General features: G+C 32.9%; 1 long non-coding RNA gene across 1 annotated transcript; it reads right to left on the reverse strand.

Moving 5' to 3' along the window:
* Window positions 1-3994: 3994 nt before the first annotated feature.
* LOC143534536 (uncharacterized) lies at window positions 3995-6589 on the reverse strand. Its single transcript, XR_013135566.1, has 3 exons — window positions 6362-6589; window positions 5206-5464; window positions 3995-4308 (listed from the first exon to the last, which is right to left on the reverse strand). It is a non-coding gene; the product is annotated as an uncharacterized LOC143534536 (long non-coding RNA).
* Window positions 6590-11483: the final 4894 nt, after the last annotated feature.

Genomic DNA, 11483 nt, shown 5'->3' on the forward strand with positions numbered 1-11483 from the left:
TTTAGCTTTTTTAGCGGCAAATACACACCCCTTAAAATCTACTACTAAATTACATATATTACGCATTTTGTGAAACTCGGACCCATACTGACTTAATAGGAATAAACATCAGGTGGCAATAGACCAAGAGGTAACGGACGTATGTTCTTTTTAATAGTTATGTATTTATGTATTAACACCACATACAATTAACCCATGGTTTACTTTTAAGAGTTTGTTGTGTTGTGGGTTTGTTTTTAATTTGCTTGTTATATGCTTAAGGTTGTAACAATAATGAAACCATGCCCTTCAAACATAAAAATGATAACAATAACAGACTGATTTGGACTAATTTTTAGTGTTCTATTATAAACTGATGCAATTTAGATTTTAATTTTTTTTAGAACGGCCAACAAACAGAATTGCCTAGATATTTCGTACGGGGTGACCCAATGGCAAAAGGTCACCGCCAGCTAGCCCAACCAAGCCGCACGAAGCCCTTAAGCGCCTCCAAGTTATCTCCAGTTATGAGGAAAACCCACCCACCCGAAGGCCCACTGGTAATAAAACCCGGACGTTCTCAGTATCGTTTTCCCTTAAAAAAAAGTTAATGGCTGTAAATAATAAACATATACTTCATTTAATTCTACTCTCTAAAATTAATAAGAAATAAACTAAATATATCAAATTTTATGTATTAAGTACTTCACAAACGATTTAATTACGACCACATAAAACAATAAATGTCTATTATAAATATTAGAAGGCTCAACCACTTAAAAAAAACATATTTACTAAATGCTTTAATACCCGTAAACTACAAACCAATGGTACCATACAAAGTTTTGTAATTACCGTGTGCTCTTTATTCTTTGTTATAGTGATAACAAGGATCAATGGTCGTATTAACCATCAATAATTCAATATGCACCTTGCAAGATATCACAATTAATTAAAACCTTATGTTTTTAAAAATTAAAATGATAAAATCAAATAATATTCATGTATAATTAAGTTTTGCTTACATAATATTGTTGCTCGTTTACCTGTCACCAATGTTTTAAAAACTGGTTTTTGACTCGTACCGGATTGAGTTAAAAAATAATACAACCGGTTGAACAGGGTTATACCGGGAGGTTCAACCGGTTGAATAATTTACATTATAGTTTTATATAAATGCAACTTCAACTCCAAAAATAACCCTAACATAAATGATTTCATAACAAAAAATAATCAAAAAGTTAATTCATATTAAAAAATAATACAAATGCACTCAATTTTTAAAAAAATAGTCTTAAAATTTACACGTTTGAATGTTAATTGTTAGGTTAAAAGAAATTTTGCAAATATATGGGCCGCAAATATCAAAAAATTCTTGGACATAAAACCGGTTTGCTAGAAAAGACCGATATTTTAGAAAAAACCGTCAGTACGATGTTCTAGCAACCCGGCTAAAAATATCGGGCTCAAAATACCAGTCTACTTTACGAAATTCGGTTTAACCAGTTTAACTAGACGGTTTGAACCGGTTTTTAAAACACTGCATGTCCCCTTATTGTAATCCATATTGTTTTTTTACTAAAGAAATTCAAGAAAAAAAAAAGATTTGTTGTAGCAATTAATGAGTTTTGTCATTCTCTCCCATTCACTAAAATAAAAGCATATGAAAATCAGGCTTTTTACACACCTCCTCTTGCTCTCTAATCTTTACCACCTTCGCAAGAGCTTTGATCCGTTAACTCATCCAACCTAAAATCATGGCAGGTTCCAGAGATCGTATCCGAACCAACATGCCCACTCGATATCATCCATCTGTTACTATAGATTGTTTCTTTTTTGTGTTCTTTGGTACTTGCAGTTTTGGTGACAACTGCAAGTTCAATCACCCCGTTCGTGGGCATCATTCGGTATAATAATCGTATTTTGTTTTCACTTTAAATTTGTGATATGTATTTTATAAAAATGGTTTTGTTACATTAATTAAATTTAGGTTTTCATAGTTTGAATTTACTTACTATATACATACCATTACATTGTTGTTTTTTTATGTTGTAAATTGATGTTTATTTGTTTTCTTCATGTGAAGGCTGATCATCAGCAAGCAATGGCAAATAATATGTATGAATGGTATGCGCGAATCCCATGCAAGGTATTATTGATTGAATACTTTTAAGATATGTTATTTGTTAACGGCAATTTTTTATAAGCGCGCGACTAATATTTTTTTAAATAAACGTCAATGACATACTCAGGAATTTTTATTTTTATTTTTAGATTTTTGAGTATGTCTACGACGTTTATGATTTGAGATCTTAATAGAATTTGGTGATAAATCATAAATCAATCTAATGCAATCAATTAAAATTTGTAAAAAGGATTATTCACGGATCTTGGGTTTTCATAAGAATGTGTTACTTTTTTATTTTGTTATAAAATTACAAAATGTTACAACTCATTTCAAGGCTTTTAATGCGTGTATTTAACTATTTTTATTTATAACTCATGGTTTACTTCAAACAATTGGTATGAGATATAAATAGAATGTAATATAATTGCATTTTGATTGTTATATAATTATATGTAACGGCTGTAATAATATTTTTAAAATTAAAGAGCATTTTGCCTAAGGATTGGGTTCATTTCAGAAGTATTCTTACGGCGAGAAGTAGTTACAACCAATCATAATTTTTCTTTTATTTTACATTTAAATTGCATATAAGGGTATATTGGTAATCTATTTTAATCTTACATTTGGCAACTATTAATTATTGGAGGTTTCAAATATTTTTATATTTCTTTAATAAGTATTTTATGTTTATCCGATTTCATCCATTCAAGAACACAAATATCGTCCCTATTCACGATCAAAGATTTCTAGCACCATCATCACTAATTCGATATTCAAGTCAAATCACCGAAAATTATTAAACTTCAAAAAGTAATAATATTATTCACTAAAAAAATCAATGTACTAGGTCTACTAGAACAATTTTTTTATATGTGATACATCATTATTATATATCATATAAGACCATGTTTTGTGTTACGTACACATATTGTTTTAAACAAAACATACAATGTATACATACATGTGAATTTTGTCTTACATGAGTTAACAATCTCCGTTTCTTCTTACCCACAAGAAACCAATCTTCAATAGATTATCTATTACACAATACCTACTCACAAAAATCTATATCCATGTAGACATTCGCAAATATAATACCATATAGATAAAAAGGTGTTAAACACTTAACCTAGATCCATGTAGGTATATTCAAACTTCAAAACACAAGGGTTCAACCCCATAAAATAATGTTTAAAAACACCAAAACATAATGTCATTTAAGATGATTTTTAGTCTTTGATAACCAAGTTCTCATTCTGAACTTAGAGCATCCATAATGCTTGATCTTTTAATGTTCATTTCATTTAGCAAACTCTTCGTTATGTATTAGTCCTTAAACTGATATGTATGGTTTCCTGTTATTACAGCATCTCTCCTTGACCATAATCACAAATTATCTTCCCCATGAAAGTCTCCTAGACCACAATCCCAATTTATCATTCTGGACTGCATAATTATCTTCTGTTAATAAACCCAATGCATGAATCTGCCAAATGACCAACATTTCTTCATAACTCATAAAATAGTCCCTCTGCACAAAATACAATCTTTTTTTTTTTTTTGCAAATCAATTGTATAGCAAACAAAATAAACTGCTTACACTTATGTAAATTTAGGGATATCACCGGTTTTGAAACTGATGGCGCGCAAATAACAACCTACATTGTCACTTACATATAAGTTTAATCATCCACATTAAACAAAACACATACACAACAATTCACCATTTCATAACAACATAGCTACCTTAACATCATACACCAAAACCAAAAACCTTTAAATAAGTGTACACAAACCATACTAAAAATCTTTACATTCTAACATCACGCAACAACTTAACATCTAACTCCAAAGCCAATAAAAGCCTAAACAGACCACAAGCCCAAGCAACAAAATACAATCTAGACATTACTTAAATAAACATACACAACAAACAAACTACATACTCAAAAAGCTCACTAAACCAACATAGTAAACAGCTTGCATACACAACCACAGTCACCCCTTCACATAATACAATCTACACATCACCTAAATAAGCATACATAATAAACAAACCACATACACAAGAAGCTCAGTTAACCTATACAATAAACAACCTGCATACATGACAACCGCAGTCACCCCTAACAATAAACAAATTACTTACACAACGGACCCATTAGCCCTACACATAAAACAAGAAACATACTAACTACATACTCAATAAGCTAAGTAAAGCAACATAGTAAACAACTTGCATACACAACCACAGTCACCCCTTACACAGAATACAATCTACACATCATCTAAATAAGCATACATAATAAACAAACCACATACACAAGAATCTCAATTAACCTACACAATAAACAACCTTCATAAACAACAACCACAGTCACCCTGCACAATAAACAAATTACTTACACAAGGGACCATTAGCCCTACACATAAAACAAGAAACATACTAACTACTTCACATACACAGTACCCAGTCAGCATAATATAATATTTCCTACACACTACATAATCCCTACACATTTAAAAAAAATATAAGCTACACGCCTATCTTATTTCATACACAAGTAAATATAGCTATCTAAATGAACATATAAGTTATATGCATTGTTACATTCTGCGAATTATACTAAAAACATATCATCTTGCCAAATGACCAACATTTCTTCATAACTCATAAAATAGTCCCTCTGCACAAAATACAATCTTTTTTTTTTTTTTGCAAATCAATTGTATAGCAAACAAAATAAACTGCTTACACTTATGTAAATTTAGGGATATCACCGGTTTTGAAACTGATGGCGCGCAAATAACAACCTACATTGTCACTTACATATAAGTTTAATCATCCACACTAAACAAAACACATACACAACAATTCACCATTTCATAACAACATAGCTACCTTAACATCATACACCAAAACCAAAAACCTTTAAATAAGTGTACACAAACCATACTAAAAATCTTTACATTCTAACATCACGCAACAACTTAACATCTAACTCCAAAGCCAATAAAAGCCTAAACAGACCACAAGCCCAAGCAACAAAATACAATCTAGACATTACTTAAATAAACATACACAACAAACAAACTACATACTCAAAAAGCTCACTAAACCAACATAGTAAACAGCTTGCATACACAACCACAGTCACCCCTTCACATAATACAATCTACACATCACCTAAATAAGCATACATAATAAACAAACCACATACACAAGAAGCTCAGTTAACCTATACAATAAACAACCTGCATACATGACAACCGCAGTCACCCCTAACAATAAACAAATTACTTACACAACGGACCCATTAGCCCTACACATAAAACAAGAAACATACTAACTACATACTCAATAAGCTAAGTAAAGCAACATAGTAAACAACTTGCATACACAACCACAGTCACCCCTTACACAGAATACAATCTACACATCATCTAAATAAGCATACATAATAAACAAACCACATACACAAGAATCTCAATTAACCTACACAATAAACAACCTTCATAAACAACAACCACAGTCACCCTGCACAATAAACAAATTACTTACACAAGGGACCATTAGCCCTACACATAAAACAAGAAACATACTAACTACTTCACATACACAGTACCCAGTCAGCATAATATAATATTTCCTACACACTACATAATCCCTACACATTTAAAAAAAATATAAGCTACACGCCTATCTTATTTCATACACAAGTAAATATAGCTATCTAAATGAACATATAAGTTATATGCATTGTTACATTCTGCGAATTATACTAAAAACATATCATCTTGCCAAATGACCAACATTTCTTCATAACTCATAAAATAGTCCCTCTGCACAAAATACAATCTTTTTTTTTTTTTTGCAAATCAATTGTATAGCAAACAAAATAAACTGCTTACACTTATGTAAATTTAGGGATATCACCGGTTTTGAAACTGATGGCGCGCAAATAACAACCTACATTGTCACTTACATATAAGTTTAATCATCCACACTAAACAAAACACATACACAACAATTCACCATTTCATAACAACATAGCTACCTTAACATCATACACCAAAACCAAAAACCTTTAAATAAGTGTACACAAACCATACTAAAAATCTTTACATTCTAACATCACGCAACAACTTAACATCTAACTCCAAAGCCAATAAAAGCCTAAACAGACCACAAGCCCAAGCAACAAAATACAATCTAGACATTACTTAAATAAACATACACAACAAACAAACTACATACTCAAAAAGCTCACTAAACCAACATAGTAAACAGCTTGCATACACAACCACAGTCACCCCTTCACATAATACAATCTACACATCACCTAAATAAGCATACATAATAAACAAACCACATACACAAGAAGCTCAGTTAACCTATACAATAAACAACCTGCATACATGACAACCGCAGTCACCCCTAACAATAAACAAATTACTTACACAACGGACCCATTAGCCCTACACATAAAACAAGAAACATACTAACTACATACTCAATAAGCTAAGTAAAGCAACATAGTAAACAACTTGCATACACAACCACAGTCACCCCTTACACAGAATACAATCTACACATCATCTAAATAAGCATACATAATAAACAAACCACATACACAAGAATCTCAATTAACCTACACAATAAACAACCTTCATAAACAACAACCACAGTCACCCTGCACAATAAACAAATTACTTACACAAGGGACCATTAGCCCTACACATAAAACAAGAAACATACTAACTACTTCACATACACAGTACCCAGTCAGCATAATATAATATTTCCTACACACTACATAATCCCTACACATTTAAAAAAAATATAAGCTACACGCCTATCTTATTTCATACACAAGTAAATATAGCTATCTAAATGAACATATAAGTTATATGCATTGTTACATTCTGCGAATTATACTAAAAACATATCATCTTGCATAAGCACCTTAGTTACATACACATTGTTAATTAGTACTCAAAACCTTGTCTGAATCATCCTAGAAAGAGTAGATACACATATTATAATTTTATCATTCACAATTAATAAGCATCCCTACACAAAATAACAAAAACATATAGAATATCATGATAGATACACACAAATCAAAGTAAGTCACTCACCATGGTATTAACACCTACAAAATCCACATACTATGTACCAAATAAATAATTTAAAAAATTGATTATGTAATGTAGGTAACTTCACCATACACCAACTCATTTTTTTTCAACACAGAATAAGGCCTTCTTATACCTTGTTGATGAAATAATTAAAAAAAACTCATATGTAGGCATTTTTAGCTTCTATGATAGTTCGATAATTTGATTGAAAAAAAAACACATATTAGTCAACATACCTACCTTGATTCATTGCGTATGATAAAGGTCCAGTCACCATTGCAAATAGAAATCCGTAATTAAGCTTGAAAAGAACACGATGATTAGAAGTGCCAGGCGATTCTTCTATATACACTACCAATAAGAATCAATCTCGTTCATTTCAATGATTTTGTGTATCAATTTCTTTTGGCCAGATGTATTTCACGGGGAGAGAATGACATGAGTCTATTAGGGCTTAAAAAGGGGGATTTCATAACTTTAGTACGTTTACTCTTCTAGGCCTACACATTTAAAGACACTTTTACCCTTTTAATAATAAAATCTGAATGTAGAATATCAAGATAATTACAAAGATGCCATTTTGTATTTTAAACCATTGATAAGATGTAATCGATGGTTCAGATTCACTTCTCGTACTTCTCACTGTAATGTCACTTCTCGCATGAACCATCATCCCCTTTTGCCTAATGGTATCAAGTAATTGAAAATATAAAAGGTTGTTTTTTCAAAAGTAAATAAATAAATATAAGGTATATTTATTGCATTTAAGTTTATTAAAACATTCTTGGTTTATTTAATGCATTATCTCTAATCATGTTGTGTATTTTTTTTAAACACTCTTTATTTATTTCGATAATAAAAAAAATCAAAATGGTGTCAATTTGTTGTATTAAAAATTAAAGAGTATAATTTAAAAGCATTGAGGTGGGAGTTGGATTAATGAAATAACTTTTTTAAGAGATTACAAAACAATAAAGGGATCTGTAACTTGAAATTAGAGGTTAATATAGAATCAAATTACTAGAAAATGGAGAAGGCTAATAGTTTGAAGTTTTCTAAAGCTAATATTAACTATTGGATATCAAGAACACAATTACACAAACACAATGATGATTTGTCTAATAACGAACATAGTGGATTAATCGAATTTATCAGATCAATCTTGGTGACTAACACCGACTACATAATAGTGTATACATACATAAAAATGGAAGGTAACTGCCAACCTATAATCGTTGCAACGGTTAAGAATGTGTCGGTTAACAGTCATCAGAACGATTCATGCGTTAACGAGCTATAAATGTGTGACCCGACATTATTGTATTATCTACCTATACACTACAAAGAATAGATTCTTTTAAGGGCAACAATTGTCGCCACCAGTGCCCCTAGATGACGTCTCTATTGTGTCACCACTAATTGTTGCCGCCAATGCCCCGGAGATTTCGTTGGAAAACCTTTCAGAGACATATTTTAAATTTCTTAAGCAATAAATACACAATTTGAAAAATAATCCCGTAAATCCTTTTATATATAACACAAACTGAACTACATCTGGATAATGGGTAAGCGAGAGTTTGAACTTGAAAAAGAAACAAAACACCATTAATTTCTCACTATATCGGTCTAAAATTATACAAAATTTCCACAATTTGCACAATATACACGAGATAAAAACTAGGGTTGCTGCCGAAGTTGCGAGTGCACCAGAGCTGGAGCTGAAGTTGCCACCGAGTTGCATTTGCCCCCCAGTGGTGGCCAGTTGCAGGTGGAAGAAGTTGGAGCGATGGTGGGTGAGGCGGGTGTGTTTATTTGGTGGAGGGGTGTGTTAATTAATTAGATTGATGGTGGGTGTGTTTGTTTGGAACGGTGCAAATTTAAGATGGTGACTATTAGATCATGAGCTTATCAACGGTAAGGAACATTTGCAGATGATGCAAACGGATAGGACTTTACCGGCGACGTCGGGCATTAGCAGCTACAGACTAGGCTGTCACCGCAATGCCTGGCGTCGCCGTAAAAGTGGATATCTAGTAGTGATAATACATAAATTCATAAACACACAATATATATATATATATCCCTAATAATGTTTATAATAATCAAATACATAACCCTAAACATGATTAGGGTTAGAAGAATCTTCAACAAGCTTTGGTCTGCGTTTTCCACAACCATTGCAGCCTATGTGAAAGTACAACTTTCGTCCCTAGTGCGTTTAGCCGCATTCAAGTCTGACTTTCTCACATACAAACTTCATTAGTATAGATCTGTAGCCCGTTCTGGGTCTTTAACCAAAACTAGGACTAAGCATGTGAAAGCTCGATCAACATCCTTCTCTCCCGAGGTTTGAAATGTGGAGGCACCTTTACCGTCACCCGCTAGCTCTGTCTGCCACGGGTTAGTGACATAAAGTGCGAATAAAGGTTCGTCGGGACATTTTCTTCAACAACTAAAGCCCTTATTATCCCCGTAGAGCCTCCAAAGGAAGTAAAGACTACAAGTCCCTAAGGAAGTTCCTTGCCCACCTCTTGGCATCTACCTTGGTTATGTTTCATGTCCGCGAATCGTATTCATGCCCGACCCCTTCTCTATTGGCGAATCAACTTCAACTCCTGTACTTCTTCCTTAAGGCCGTCTAAAAAGTATTAAGTTCTTTAAAGATCTTCGACTCCTTTTGAATCGGAAAAAGGGTGAAAACTAATAATAATTTTTTTTCCATAACTTACTTGGAAAATGGAAACTCATGCCTTTCCTTAATCAGTTACTTGTCTCCTGCTACTAGTGATTCAATTCCAAAGATGGAGGAATTGATTACGTTTCATGTCCGCTAAACGTATTCATATCCGACCCCCTTCTCTGTTGGCGAATCGACTTCAACTCCTGTACTTCTTTCCTTAAGGCCGTCTAAAAAGTATTAAGTTCTTTAAGATCTTCGGCTTCTTTTGAAGTGGAGAAAGGGTGAAAGCTAATTATTTTTTTCCATAACTTACTGGGAAAATGGAAACTCATGCCTTTCCTTAATCAGTTATTTGCCTCCTTCTACTATTAGTGATTCAATTCCAAAGATGAAGGAAGTGTCCTTGATTATGTTTCATGTCCGCGAATTGTATTCGTGTCTGACCCCTTCTCTGTTGGCGAATCGACTTCAGCTCCTGTACTTCTTTCCTTAAGGCTATCTAAAAAGCATTAAGTTCTTTAAAGATTTACGTCTTCCTTTGAAGCGGAGAAAGGGTGAAAGCTAATAATAACTTTTTTTCCATAAATTACTTGGAAAATGGAAACTCATGTCTTTATGTAATCACTTACTTGCCTCCTTCTGCTAGTGTGCTACTAGTGATTTAATTCCAAAGATGGAGAAAGTGTTACCCAACGTCGAAGTGAAGTTCCTTGTCTCAGCGTTCTTCGTCCTATTGGAATGACCCCATTACTTTGGCAAAGAAGGCCCTACCTCTGACATTCAATCAACTGGTTTAGACAAAAAGTAGGGCAAGTTATCATGTATCGAACTAAGGCATCGTCTATTGGGCTTTTGAATGGCTACCGCCTAACGTGTCATTTGACCTCAGTCATTCCAGGCAAAAGGATCCGTTCCTCATTCCAGGCAAAAGAATTCGTTCCTGGACTTCGGTTAGGGAAAATCCGTGTTCATCTTGAGTTTTGCTGGACTTTCCAACTATATCTTGATTATCCTTCACCGTTGTCAACTTGTTTCGACGATCCCTTGTAGCATCCATTGTTCCATAATTACACTCGATCACGTCAATATAATTTGCATAAAGTTCTTTTATCAACATATTATCTTCATACTCAAGGCCAAGATCTTTGGCAATGACTATTCACAGATAATATTCATTTACCCGCTACATTCCACCCTCTCCTCTCTTTTCACAGTAATATATAGATCAAACATTTCAACTTTCGAGTAAAAATAAAAAAATCAATCCAATATATGTAGAAACTTAACCCTTATTTTCACTCTATATTTGTGAAGTTCATCGATACTTTTGATAAGATCGATCCAATAGAGTATGCAATCATTGAAACGTTTACAACTGCATCGATTATTAAATGCAACCAATCGTGTGTTTGAAGCAGATTCGTGTATGGATAATTCGTAAAATATGATACAAGATATGAATTCTTAAGATCCTTATATTCGCTATCACTTCGCAAAGCAATCTTGTTTTCAGATAACATGTCCTAGTATGTTTCAAGAATCCATTCATTCATG

This window comes from Bidens hawaiensis, unplaced genomic scaffold, assembly GCF_021521415.1.
Source record: "Bidens hawaiensis isolate Kalapana, Puna unplaced genomic scaffold, B.hawaiensis_p1.1 tig00010199_1, whole genome shotgun sequence".
Classification (NCBI taxonomy): domain Eukaryota; kingdom Viridiplantae; phylum Streptophyta; class Magnoliopsida; order Asterales; family Asteraceae; genus Bidens; species Bidens hawaiensis.